The sequence below is a fragment of the Megalobrama amblycephala genome, linkage group LG5 (genome assembly GCF_018812025.1).
Source record: "Megalobrama amblycephala isolate DHTTF-2021 linkage group LG5, ASM1881202v1, whole genome shotgun sequence".
NCBI lineage: Eukaryota > Metazoa > Chordata > Actinopteri > Cypriniformes > Xenocyprididae > Megalobrama > Megalobrama amblycephala.
This window is the reverse complement of record NC_063048.1, coordinates 24,888,621-24,902,072: the sequence shown is the minus strand read 5'-3', so window position 1 is coordinate 24,902,072 and position 13,452 is coordinate 24,888,621. Positions and strand designations below refer to the sequence as shown.

Below are 13,452 nucleotides of genomic sequence, written 5' to 3'. Positions count from 1 at the left end.
CCGACGCAGCGACCGACATCTGATCCTCCGCCGGCGCACCGAAGGTAACGGCTGGACAGTCCGAAGAGGGCCCAGCGGAAACCAACGGGCGAAAGATGGGTTGCGGTGCTGGCGAGGGGGCAGGGGCCCGAGGAGCGTTTCCGCTCGGCGGGGGAGCCCTGACCGTTATCCTCAGGCCGCCCTCCCTATACAGCGCCGTACCGTCCTTCCGGTTCCCACCGGAAAAAACGGTCGTACGCGGCATAGGAGAGGGGACTCCCGCTTCCTGAGACTTCAGGAAGGAGAGCCTCGACCTCAGCACCGCGATGGTCATGTTCCCGCAATGGGAACATGAACCATCCACAAAAGCTGCCTCAGCGTGCTGAACGCCCAAACACGAGATGCAGCGATTGTGCCCATCAGCAGGGACCAGGGAACGACCGCACCCAGTAACGCACAGACGAAATGACATACTGTCAGGGTTCGTCTGTAAAGCTCTTTTAGAAGGGGAAGTCAACTCACTCGTGCTGAAGCACCCAGGGAGCGACGCGATGTGTCAGGTACACCACTCCCTGACACACCGAGGAACCGGCCCAAATCGCTCACACACACACTCTTTGTGTTGCCGTGAAAACAGCAGTTTTAGAGCTTATAGCTCAGCTCCTCGGACACTCGCGACCTCGCTGAACGTGCCCTCTTCACCAGCACTGAAGCTCGCTGTAATCCTCTTCTTGAGGCAATGTTTTAATTCAGAAAACAACGAAGAAGGAGTCTTCAAACAGGACACCAGTAAATGGCTCCGAAGCGAAAGACAGAGTGCGATTGCATCCGCTTCCTATTTATATACACCTGTCGGGGGCGGTGCGCATTATGCAAATATCGCACGCCAATTCCATTGGCTTGTTTTAGTTTACACGAAGATGATAGGGCTCTCTAAGCGATATCCCAATTCGTCGGTCACTACTGACGTACGTCGAACGTGACCGACTGAAAGGGAACAGTGTAATTATTAATATAATTACAGAAATTAATTACAGATATAATTACATGCAAGGCATTTTTAAAATATAAGTACAATGTAAAAACATGTATGTACACAATAAGTGCATTGTATCAAATGATTAATATAAATGTAAGTACATTGTAGTTAAAGACACCTAATATAAAGTGGGACCGCAGTATCTACTAGTGAGACTAATTGTGTAATTAATATCAATGACATAGTAGACCAATGCAGGTCTGTATTTGCATTTAAACTGCAAGACCTTAAGCACAGTTCAATATTTTTATATCAACAAAGAACATTACTCACGCTTTCCTCGTCCCATAGCTCTTATAGTCGATGGCTGCCGAAATGCCAACCACCACACAGGGGAACAGGTAGCCAGATGCATAATAGTATTTTCGTCTAGAGAATTCGCTCTCAAAGACCTCCACAAGCATGAGGAACAACTGAACGCCCTCCAAACACATCCAGGAAAATGCCGCAAGAAAGAAGAAATGCAGAAGTCCAGCAATCACAGAGCAAATAATCTGCGCAGAAAGAAATTAGAGGAGTTTAGTCTTCAAAGCCGTTTTTTAAGAACTTTATTCACCAAAAATGTTATTTGAGTTAAACCAATGTGTTCACACCTCTTTCACAGGGGTAGTCAATCCTGCTTCTGGAGAGCTATAGTCCTGCAGTTGAGCTCCAACCCCAATCAAACTGAACTGAATCACCTAACCAAGGTTTACTTGAAAAGTACAGGCAGGTCTGCTGGAGCAGGGTTGGAACTGAACTCTGCAGGAGGGTATTTTTCCAGGAGCAGGTTTGGAGACCCCTGTTATAACATCTTACTGAACATCTTTAACGTCTCTCTTTTTTAATACCCTTGTGAGAAATCGACCTTACTAAGTCAGTATCCTAACCCATTTGAAACTGTATCATAGTCAATAACTATTCATAGTCAATAACATCATTAAAACTCCTTCATTGGTCAAATTACTTGGTCAAATACTGCACCTCATGATAAGGGAATTTTAAGTTCACTTCTTTGGATAATAATCACTGCTGATTCTAGTTTGATGGTAGCAAATTGATTCAAGTGATGCTGTCTTAAATGGTTAGTTTACACAAAAATGAAATTTCTGCATTAATTACTCACCCTCATGTCGTTCCACACCTGCAAGACCTTTGTTCATCTTCGGAACACAAATTAAGATATTTTTGATGAAATCTGAGTGTTTTTTATCATCTCCCATAGAAAGTAACATGACTACAGTGGTTCAACCTTAATGTTATGAAGCACCGAGAATACTTTTTGCGCGCAAAAACAAAAATAAAGACAAGACGTATTCTCGTTGCTTCATAACATTAAGGTTGAACCACTGTAGTCACGTTGACTATTTTAATTGACTATTCTCTGGACCTTGAATGTAGTAATTTCGTTGCTTTCTATGGGAGATAAAAATTGGATTTCATCAAAAATGTCTTAATTTGTGTTCTGAAGGTCTTTCGGGTTTGAAACGACATGAGAGTGAGTGACAGGAATTTCATTTTTGGGTGAACTAACCCTTTAAGGTCCTCACACTGACTAGAGTTTGGCAAGTTGCCATTCTGTTGGTTGCCATTAGGAATTTCTACTTAACCACATTATATCGCTGTGGGTTGTGGTGGCTCTTGTGGGAGTGCCTAAGTCAAAAATGTTGCAGCTTACTAGGGTTGAAACTGATATACTACAATGTAGCATATGCACACGTATCAGGATAATCAATAAACTTTGGAGTTTTCAGAACGCTTTTAACCTGATGAACTGTGTTTGTAAATCACTAAATCGGCTCCGGCCGGCTGTGACTTTCGGCAGGTTTGTGGACCCGTGAGGGTAAACAGAAAACTCCAACTTCCACACTTTGGTGACTTCAAAGGAGCACTACCCCCCAGAGACTGTCCAGAACACATTCCAACACACACACACACACCCACACACAAACACATACAGAAACACACAAACATACACTTTTGACTGTATATGTAAAATACAACTATGCCAAAATATATCCATCATGTATTTAGAGCGTATGCATGTTTCCTAGTGTTTAAATGAGTGTATTTGTGCTAGTGTGCATTTTAATGATGAAATTTTGTCTGTAAACCATAACTTCTTTTCTATGCCTTTCTGATCTATCGAGTTTGATCTCTCTGTAAAGCTCTGGACTCGAGCTATTCACTGAGATAGGTCACATAGCTGACAAATGCATTTTTCTATGTGTTTAATGATATTGTGAAGAAAGCACTCCATCTCGAAATCCGATCTGATAGTTATTAAGTATGCAAATTCAGCTAGGAGACCAAACAAAGGAACTTTGCCCACCAAATAGTGCTGCGCATCTATTGGCCGCTACAATTCAGGAGGTGTGTTAGCTTGGGTTTCCATAAAAACAATGACACACACCTTCTCCTTGGTCTCCCGATTGTCTCACGAGCCCTCGTGCACGTCTCTCCCGGACGTCTCCGTTGACCACGCGCTGCCATCGCGCTCATCTTCGGGACCGCCATCTTCCAGCGAAACTCACTCTCAAGTCCTCAGTTCAAAGCTTCCCGCGGAACGGAAGAAGCCAACGAACTGCACCAGCGCTAAACTGAAATTCGACACGCACAACCAATGCTGCCGTTTCTCAATCTTAGATGATGAAACTGATTTCCGTGCTGGCTTCAAGGACTGTTTTGTAAGTTTGCTACTTGCCTTCTCTCTTTCCTTCTCTACTTCCACTCTTGTACATACGTGTGTATATTCTTGTATATATATTTAGACGTATAACCTCTGTATTCGTAGTTTGCATATATTAAAACGTTATTCACGCTCGATTGTTCTGTTTGTTCTTTCAACTGAAGACCAAGTCACTTTAACGTTTTTCAATCGTTTTATGCTTTGATGCTATAATAGCAAGTTATTCTCATGGCCAGAGAATAACTCCGTTCATAATATTCTATGAGAAGCAGCGGTTTGCTGGACGAGCTGGTAGTTTCTCTAAATAATTATTGAACCTGAACTAATCACATATATAATCAATTATAATTCATTATAATTGATTCACAATATATGTTTAATCCCCCCCTTGGGTCGGTATGTGCATAATAATTCATAAAACCTTATGAATTATTATATTCATATTCCACCCATAAATTGATTAATAACCGCTACATCGTTACAACAAAAACATTTTAGTTTATTTGTATAGTGCTTTTCACAATATATATTGTTTCAAAAGCAGCTTTACAGAAAACATTTTCAGTATTATAATTTAGGAAGTATACTCACTGGAGGTTCGGTCATGTTGATGCCTACAAGAAAGAGAAGCTCTGCAATAAAGAGGTTGATGCAAGAGGTTCTTGTGGATGGTGTTGCGGTCATTCTGCAGGCCACGGAAGAAGCAGAAGGTGAAAATGCTAATGGCAAGGCAGACAAGCGAGACAGCAATGCCCATCCGTGTGATAACCGTCAGCAGGAGCTCGTGAATGCTCCCCTCACCCTTGAAAAATAAAAAATTAGCATTAACAGTTATGCCATGTTCTACTTAACTCTAATGCTTCACTTGTTAGAATATAATAAGTGAGAATTGGCTTTTTGTTTTCGAATGTGTAGAGACTAGAAAAACTGGCCCAGTTTCAAATGCAAAAAAAAAAAAAAAGAAAGAAAATTACCTTTTCCAGTAAATGTATCACATCTGCTAGTCACCCATGCAACGACCTTCCATCTTTTATATATATTTCTACTATTCACACATCAGCAACAAAATTCAGTTCCAGTGGAGACAGTTACATTGATTAAAATGGAAGCTCACATCTGGAATAGAGTGAGGGTTTGACAGCAGGCGTCTTAAATAAGACCTGTTCAAAACTCCTAGTTCTTATAGCATCCATCTTACATCTTTGTTCATGCATAGCTCAATACACAACTTTATTTTAAAAAAAGCTAAAGACATTTTTACATTGAGCTCAAATCATTCATCTTATGTCTTTGTTCACACATAGCGTAAGCTAGATTTTTTTTTTAAATAAAAAAGCGCCTAACGATGATTTTATATTAACAACAGGTTCAGTTCACATGTCGTCCAAACAAAAAACAATTCTTTTATATTTACTGAAAAGGCTGTTTGCATGAAAACACCTTAATGTCATTTCTTGAATGTTCAGTTGGCTTGTCTCTTCAATGACACTGCATTAAATTATGACTGTTTAAATCAGGATAAAAATTGATCAGAAATAATAAAAAAAAAAAAAGCGAGATCATTACAATTTTGCGTGACTATTTAACTGACACATTTCGATTAGTTAGTAAAGACTAGGTGCAACAATCCCTGTAGACCAGCATTTCATTTAAATGAGGAATGTTCTAATCAGCTATTGGCCCAATTGGTGTTCTTCCTTTTCAGCCATTGCTAATGACTGCTCCAAACGCACGACTGCCATGACACAAAGATTAAAGGCCAGAACACACCAAGCCGACGCCTGACGAACTAGTGGCAACAAAAGCAGACTGCGGGGTTGGCTCACGTCGGCAGCATCTGTGTCCAAAGTTGGCCTGACACACCAAACCAACGCTAAACAGCCTGACGACCAAGTAGCACGTCAGTTCTGCACCTGCGTGAGATTAAATGCCTTTCTGTACCAGCAGGTGGCAGTAGCTGAACAGCCAATCAGAAAGATCAGATGGCCCGATGGACCGACGAGCTCCAATGCCGATTCAATATTTCGAATCGGCCGAAAAAAAAGCAGACGAGGACCACCTTCAGCCGACGGTGCAGAACACACTGAGAAAACTTAGTCGGACCGACGAAGAAAAACTGCCCAACGGCCGACCGTCGGCTTGGTGTGTTCCTGCCTTAACACTGAGAGGAGCCATCTAGTAACAAGCAGTGGGCTGATCAAGCTCAGATGTATGTCCCCAAGCCACTTTTTGGTCTCTTACAGTGCTCAATTGTTGGACCTTGTGGTGTTCCTCCTTTTCAGCCATAGCCAATGACTGCCTCGCTTGGTGGCCTGCAAGAATGCCTTTATTGTTTGTCTGCTGGACATCTGCTAAACTCATTCTATATTCCTCCACAGGATGGAATTCCACAGGTCTTTCCAGGTAATTCAATGCCCTCCCATCTCATCCAGCAGTCTTGCTTGGCTTAAGATACGGCTTTAGTGATCCTATTCACTTCTTGATGGCGTACATCCTCCACCACAAGTTGTCGACATTCAGCTAGTGTTACCTTTTGCCTGGTGGTCTTGGTTTTGTCCTAGTCCAAAATCCATTCTTTCGTGTTGTACCTGGCCAACAATGTCCCGGTGTGAAAGGGCTGATTTTGTGTCATGGATTGCTAATGCTAGATTGCATTTCCTTCTGTTATTATAGGATTTGGAGTGGGCTCTCCCACAACAATATCATTGGACTGTCTAAATATGTCTAACTTAACTTTAGCACATTTGTTTTCCTCTGTAAGTCTTGTAATTGGGAGTGAAATTACCCTGTTTCCATACAGTCCCATCATGCTGAGACATCTTCGTAATCCAAGCCACTTCCTCATGTGTGAGCTAATCAAACTGTCCAGCTTGTTGACCTGTGAAAGGGTGACCTTGTAGAAGGTAATTGGCCAGAAAGACAGGGAAGGTGAAACTTTGGTGCCTCCAATTTGGGTTTCTGCCCTGTCTTTCCTGGGTGAGCAGTAATGTCGATGTGCTTGAGACCAGGGATTACATCCCCCCTCATTTGTTTCAGATGCATGTTGTTTAGGTTCACATCAGACCAGTATCTGAAGCTTTTAATTGGTTTCTCCAGCACTGTAGGTATTGGTTGAATTATCGGATGGATTTGTTCAAACTATGGAAATAATGTGATTCATTTGGCATGATTTCCAATTCTCAACCCTACAGCACAGCTTTGACTATCTTGTGAGTACTGTCAGATTTTTTCAAAAGCACTGAATACAATATACGGAATATCTATCCACCTTTTTTGCATTAAAAAAACCTTTACCGCACACATTTCTGCAATTTCTAAGAACTTAAAGATAGTGTTATGGAACAATGGTAGCAAAAGGTTATGAAAAGACTAATTATTCAATGAAAAAAATATATTTCAATGCTGGATTTGTTCAACACAACTAAACCTTAACCTTAATCAATTTACAAGCAGCTGCTTTCCTTGCATTTCTGGGAGCTGAAATCTATCATTTTATTTCACAGCTTGCATTTAAGAAGTGAATATTTAAGTTGAAATATTTCAGAAACATTTCAGACAATTTTGGTTTTGTCAGTTCGACAACAAATTCTGAGCTGCCTAAATTCAGTTTCTTTAAAAAACAAAAAAAAACATATTTTTCACTTAATATATTTTCCTCTTATAAATTCACTTCAACACTTCGACTACGGTATACAAGACTTTTGTCATTAATGTACTTCCATATTTGTGATTTAAGATGCAGTTGCACCACAAAACCCATAATTTCCACATTCATTACAGCTAAAACGATAACTACGCTATCATATAGTGTTTGGTGTTATCAGACAATTGCTACTGCCTTTCATGTCATACTGACATATAATTGCATTGTTCCCAGAAACCTACTATTGACACAAGAGCTTCATTCATCAAAGTAAACTAAGAATTATATTATTATTAGGAAAGTGCTCCATTATATTCATTTGTTTTGTTGTAGAGAGATAAGAAAACTCAACAGACTCATGGTTATATGAAAAGCATGGAGAAAGCAGAAAATGGGCATTGAGGAATCGCTGGTGACTTATAATTACTGTACATAACTGAACTACATATTGATTTCCTCTACCTAGATGTCCCACCACAGGGCAGGTCTGGGACCAATTGATACTCACCGCATGTGCATCTCGATGGGCCATCAGGATTGCAAAGTTAGTCAGGTGACTGCAGGAACAAGTGGTGTGAGTCTTGTTTGTTGCTAGGAGTTTGCAGCCTTGTGTTGACCAGTATCCTACCATGCTCCGCTCTGAATAGTTCCAAAATGAGCAGTTTGGGTTGAAGTAGTTCTCAGTCTGATAAATGAAGAAACATGTCATTTTATTTGCATGTGATGGGTGACATCTGTAAGGTTTTGAGATTTAAACCTCCCAATAACAAAGTCATAAATGTTTTATACCCAAACAGTATGTTTTCTCAACAATCTCTATTAAATCTTTCCTCGACCAGCGTTTTATTTTATAGTTGCCAGTCAGCACCAACATTTTTTGATCATATTCACAAATTTCCATGCCCCCCAGAATATTCTGTTGAATGAATATGTAAACAGTCAATATATCAAAAGAAAAAACAGAGCCTCTGCTTTTAAACAAAACTTCTTTCATTCTTTTTATATCGATACTTGAATGTGGGTAATTAAAAAAAAAAAAAAAAAAACTTTTGACTTTTTTTAAAAGACTTCATCTGGATGGGATTCAGAATGATAACAAAAACATAGATGGAGTAGATAGAATCCATCAACACCCCCAAAGCTTCACACTCATAAACTCGACATTTCCTTCAGTAACGTTAACGAAGTTTTGATTCTATATGCCGTTTTAATATTTGATGATCGTCGTTAGCTTACAACATAAGCAAGCAATGTTTATCTGCTCCTTCCTGGTTTACGGAGATCTTCTTTTTATTTGTTTTTGGATCTGGAGATGCTGTACTATTTAAGAAGATCTGTAACAGCGCCCTCTACCGTATAACAGTGAAAACACGGAATGCCGGAAAAACCCGTCAATGACGGGTAAGTCATAAATGACGGAAATTTTTGTCAGTGGTGGGGAAAGAGTTAAGAATGTTTTTCAAGGTTTAACTCTAACCTTAACTCAAATCCTAGAATCAGAGGGCATGGATTACTTGCCAATTCAAAATAGCATGCCTCATATTTTAAATAACAATAAGGCCAAATACCAGTTTCCAAATATTTAGCAGTTGAAACGTGAACGATTTTTAAAATCTTTCTTCTTTTTATACTCTGATGAAAATAAAGCACCAATACCTGTGGGAAAAGAAAAAAAACAACTAACAAAAATAACATTAAAAGACTAACAGTCTTAATTTGATTTCTTACATCCAAATGCTCGAGTGTGAAGATGATTGGTTCCGCCACAAACACGCGGCTGGATTCTTTATTGATGGAGGCAGAGAGGATGTGGGAGTTGACAGTCAGGGTGTGGTTTCTGACTCCGCCCTCACCCATCAGTCTCACCACGGCGTTCTCGGCACTGAGGAAATGCCCCAAGTGCTTATAAAGGACAAAAACCAACTTGGCAATACCTTGAGAAAATAAACGATGAGAGAAGATACTATGTCATTTCTTGTTGAATTGCAATTGACGAACAGAACTTCTCTTTCAAACCATTCAGGTAAAATGGCTATAGGGTTTCATTTTCCTTCTCAAAATATCTATAACATTTTCTTTCTTATTTTGGACTTTCTCTTTTACCGTCATAATAGATCAAAGAGAATGTTGAACAAGTAAGATCTTACAAGCATTTTTTTTGCTAGCAACCAGAATAACAAAACATGTGGAAGGATACACAATGGTACCCTTGAGTCCTGATGTTTATTACAGACATAGTAACACAAGAATGCATGTAAAATGTGTATAACAGTAACTTGCAATGCACTAAGTACTTGTGCAGAGTGTTTATGGCCTATATTACATCCTACAGATCAGGAAAATCATTGACTTCATTAAGCATCTGAAGTAGCTTCATTCAAGCATTTAAAATACCATAATCTTGCATTTATTTACCGTTTTTACTGTTTAGCTTGACCATATTTGCTGAGAGGTGAATTGTGGCTCCTCTTTTGCTGGTCTGTGGAAACCTGAAGTCCTGAATTTGGCCATCAGTGCTCAACACATACACGTCCAACACTGAATGAAGAAATAAATCAGATTGAAACAAAATGATAAACAATTGCTGTTGCATAAACTGCTCTGGAAGTTCTCACATTCTTCTGTCAGATGGAAATTAAGGACTCATTGAGTCTATGTGAGGTAATTTAATTAAAACAAGACAGTGTGTACATAAGAGACTGAATTGAGAAGAAAGCAATAGAACTGTGTTTGTTTCAAGTTTTCCTAATGCTCCTCAGGCCACAGCCAACTAATTCTCTTCAAAGCTGCATTTGTACCACATCATATAATTTTCAAACGAGAGGCAGAGAATAAAAACGTGTATTCTCTAGTAAGCAGAGAATATTTTCTCATGTGCCTAAATTAAAGAAGGAAAAAAAAGCTACTTCATTACCTTCTACTAAAATTGGCACCTTTAACTGAAAGATGACACATCCTTTTTTTATACAGCCACCACTTTGAGTATTGTGATTTCTGACATTCATTTCCCTTTTGATGTGAAAGCAAGAGATCTGAGAGCTACGGCTTGACAGACCCCATCTTCATTCACTTTCAAAGTATATACAAGAGCAGTCAGGGCATTCTCTTTTTCTGACACCAAAAGAAAACAATGATATGATTTTGGATTGTATAAATGATGAAAGACTATCTAATATCCTGATATCAGACGTTACAATCGTGAACAAATTTAAAGTGTCATGAAAGCCCCTGTTTTAGCCTGTCATTCACATCTCAGAGTTGGAAAAAGTCTCAAGGAATGGGCATGTAAAGCTGTGGAAGAGTGGCAGAGTGTGTGTGTGTGTAACAACAAAACACAGACCTGCAACACACTCATTATACAGACACATGAATATTTAAATGTGTCAACGGGAGGGGGAAGAAAAAAAAACTGAGTTGAGGGCACCTTGATGCATTTTAAAAATCTAACCCTATATAACAACAAACTGCCAAAACAAGGGAGAAATGCAGAAGGTCAGATATTTTCAATATATTTAAGAGCACTACAGTCTCTAAACAAAAAAACACATCAGTTTAACACAGTTACTTTTTTTGCCAATTCTTTGAATTTTCCATCTACATCATTTTCTTCTGTATATCAGAATAATCCATCATGTTATCACGTTCACGACGTACGGCTGTATCAGTGTCCTTATTTGCACAAATATTTCATTTGAAGAAGACATGATTAAATATGTGTGCATACACGGTGCTGGTTCATGTTTAGAGCACTAGAGTGTAAGAAATATGTCCATAAAAAACTTGAAACGTGCACGCTCCGGTCTGTATCTGATCTATAAGATCCACGTGGTGAGCGTTGTTAAACTCACTGAGGCGTTCCGCACAGAAACCGCTCTCATGCACACTCCGCATGTTGTTTGAATTCTCCACTGTAATGCGATAATATAGCGCAGTGGTTGGGTTAAAAGAGTTTATTCTCATGAATAAAAGCAGAGATTAGCTCAGGGCCAGCTAACGTAGATTTGTGCCTGCAGCCAGTCACACACTCCAAAGGCACACTTCTACCTCACATTCGACTTTGCTTTTCAACCCGTTAGAACGAAATTGCAAGCAAAAATAACCAATTTCCACTTATTGATAAAATGCATGAGTGCTTTTAGTGTTTTCAGAGATGTGCACATCTCTGTTCACATCTCAAAAAATGTGTTTTAGGGATTCATGACCCATTAAAACAACAACAAAAAACACGCACACAAACAAGCTTGAGGTGAAAATCAAGGGAGTGAAAAAGCTTTGAGCCAAGGTTTGGGGGGGTTGGTGGGTCTGCAGTAATCCAAAGGCCTACATAGTGAAATGACAGATGAGTGCACAAAGCTGACTTATATGAATGAGATCATATTACTAATAAATTCCACTTGCAGGGGCCTGGCTTGTATTCTTACTATGTGAATGGTTAAAGGCCGTCACATGCTGAGACCGGAGCTAAACCTATTCGGTTTCAGCACTTCACCAGTGATGAATGCATACATGAATATTACAAATATCCACCCTTTTGACACGCACTCAAGATAATAGCTCAACCCCAATCTTGACTTTTTTTTTTATTTTTCTATGGACTCTACTCCTGATGCCTATAAGCACTTTAAGCGCTAAAATTTAAAGTTTTGTTTTTGGCCTCTACAAGAATAGGATTTCATGCTTGAATGTTCAAAAGCTCATTATTTTCCCCATATTTTACATTGTTGCAGCTCCTCTCTTCCCAGTCTGTCAGTAACGCTCGGTTTAGTTCCTGTCTCTGTGAAACTTCTGAAAAGTACAATGTTCTGTGATTGGTCGGCTGGATCAGTGTGTTGTGATTGGTACAGTATCTCACAGAAATGAGTACACCCCTCACATTTTTGTAAATATTTCATTATATCTTCTCATGTGACAACACTGAAGAAATTACACTTTGCTACAATGTAAAGTAATGAATGTACAGCTTGTATAACAGTGTAAATTTGCTGTCTCCTCAAAATAACTCAACACACAGCCATTAATGTCTAAACCGCTGGCCACAAAAGTGAGTACACCCCTAAGTGAAAATGTCCCAACTGGGCCCAATTAGCCATTTTCTCTCCCCGGTCTCATGTGACTCGTTAGTTTTACAAGGTCTCAGGTGTGAATGGGGAGCAGGTGTGTTAAATTTGGTGTTAAAGGGGTGGTTAAATGCGATTTCACTTTTTTAACTTTAGTTAGTGTGTAATGTTGCTGGTTGAGCATAAACAGTATCTGCAAAGTTACAGTGCTGAAAGTTCAATGCATACAGAGATATTGTCTTGTAAAGTCATGGCAGTTTACTGCCTACAAAAACAACCCGTTTTGGACTACAAACGGTTGGTGACATCATAAACCCTCAAAACGCCCCTGGGAATGCGCAACAAAGTGGGTGTGGTGCAGCATGTGGAAATGAAGAGTTGTGTACACCGGACCACGCGGCGCGGCGCGGGGCAACGCGTCAAAAGATAACAGAACCCATTATAATCTGTGATCTTTTCTACACTGGATGTGGCGCTGAAGACAGCTTCCAGAATCTACACGAGTTCAATGCTGGATGGCTATTACTGAATGCACAAAGGCTATTACTGAAAGATGAAGCAGTTCCAACTTTAAAAGCAGAAGCTGCTGTTTATTGGCTTCAAACTGTAAGTACATTTTATTGTTTGTACATGTCTTTTAAACCTATAATTCTGTTGCTATTTTTGGTTGCATCAAGGACATATACAAAGAGCAACTTGTTTTTGCTTCGCTAGCCAGTTAGCTAAATTCTACAAACACCAACAAACTTCTATGTTCATAGACAAACAGTTGTTGATGCTATAAATTAAATGCTACCTTTACAAAAATGTGACTACTCAGTCATGTATTCGGCTACAGTAAAGCTTTAATCAGGATAAAACTGTATATTGAAAGCTAACAAACAGCAGTGACCGCTTATCTAAACACTTTGACACAAATACAAAATGAAATACCATTCATAAACGTCCTTTAAAAGCCGTGATTGCGTTTGACCCTCTTCATCTTGGTCTAATTCGGGCTCAATTTGATATAGCAATATAGACGCTATTATTTACATTTTGACTGAAGCAACAGATGGTAAGGAGA

The 13,452-nt window shown here is 39.5% G+C and overlaps 1 pseudogene; it reads right to left on the bottom strand.

Moving 5' to 3' along the window:
* Positions 1-13,452, bottom strand: part of LOC125268874 — a 118,073-nt pseudogene that overhangs the window by 17,489 nt on the left and 87,132 nt on the right.